Raw genomic sequence first — 997 nt, forward strand, 5'->3', positions numbered from 1 at the left:
TAGCAGTAGGCTATACGTAGAACATTCTATATATACATTAGCAGTAGGCTATACGTAGAACATTCTATATATACATTAGCAGTAGGCTATATGTAGAACATTCTATATATACATTAGCAGTAGGCTATATGTAGAACATTCTATATATATATTAGCAGTAGGCTATATGTACAACATTCTATATATATATATTAGCAGTAGGCTATACGTAGAACATTCTATATATATAATAGCAGTAGGCTGTATGTAGAACATTCATGTCTCAGAGCAAAACGTTTTAAAATCCAGTCACAAAGAATCTTCAGATTTCCACCAGCCCATCCTTGAATACATCGTTGGTATCATATATATATTACATATCATATATGCGGTTGAGTCAGGACAACCACACACTGACCACAAACACACTAAACACAAACAACAAACAAAACTCACCTGCAGAGTTTTACTGGAAAGACTTGAAGATGTGCAGCAGGTGAAGACTCACTCTGAGGAGCTGCAGTAAAGCCTGAACCACAGAGAAGACAAGAGAGGCAGAGAGTGAAGGAGGTGAACAGGAGAAACCACTTCAGATGATGTTTAAGATTCAGCTTTAGGATCTGAACAAACAACCCAGATGAAGGCTGTTAGCAACAAGCCCACAGAGACACCAGAGACTGCTGTCGATGGTTCAGGAAACGGTCAAAACATGGACCAGAGTTTCCTTACATGTCTGTTTAGTCCAAAGATCTTCAGCTTCCTGTCACAGCAGAAAGAAGCCAGAAAATAGTCACTGAAGAAGCTGAAACCACAGAACTGGCTCAGTTCTGTCTGCTGTGGCCGCTACCCTACTGAAGCTTCCTGTTAGTGACACAGTGACTACAGCAGAGCCAGAGTCTGAACACAACAACAGTCTGAACAAACCAACAGTCTGAACACAACAACAGTCTGAACACAACAACAGTCTGAACACAACAACAGTCTGAACAAACCAACAGTCTGAACACAACAACAGTCT

The 997-nt window shown here is 40.2% G+C and overlaps 1 protein-coding gene across 1 annotated transcript in view; it reads right to left on the minus strand.

Annotated features, from left to right (window-relative positions):
* Positions 1-997, minus strand: part of LOC103372612 (leucine-rich repeat-containing protein 30) — a 13,601-nt gene that overhangs the window by 8,220 nt on the left and 4,384 nt on the right. Inside the window, exon 2 of the mRNA XM_008302296.1 lies at positions 436-508. The gene's annotated coding sequence lies outside the window, so the exon portion shown is untranslated. The remainder of the gene's footprint in view (positions 1-435; positions 509-997) is intronic.

Source organism: Stegastes partitus, unplaced genomic scaffold (genome assembly GCF_000690725.1).
Source record: "Stegastes partitus isolate 25-593 unplaced genomic scaffold, Stegastes_partitus-1.0.2 Scaffold1790, whole genome shotgun sequence".
Taxonomy (NCBI): Eukaryota; Metazoa; Chordata; class Actinopteri; family Pomacentridae; genus Stegastes; species Stegastes partitus.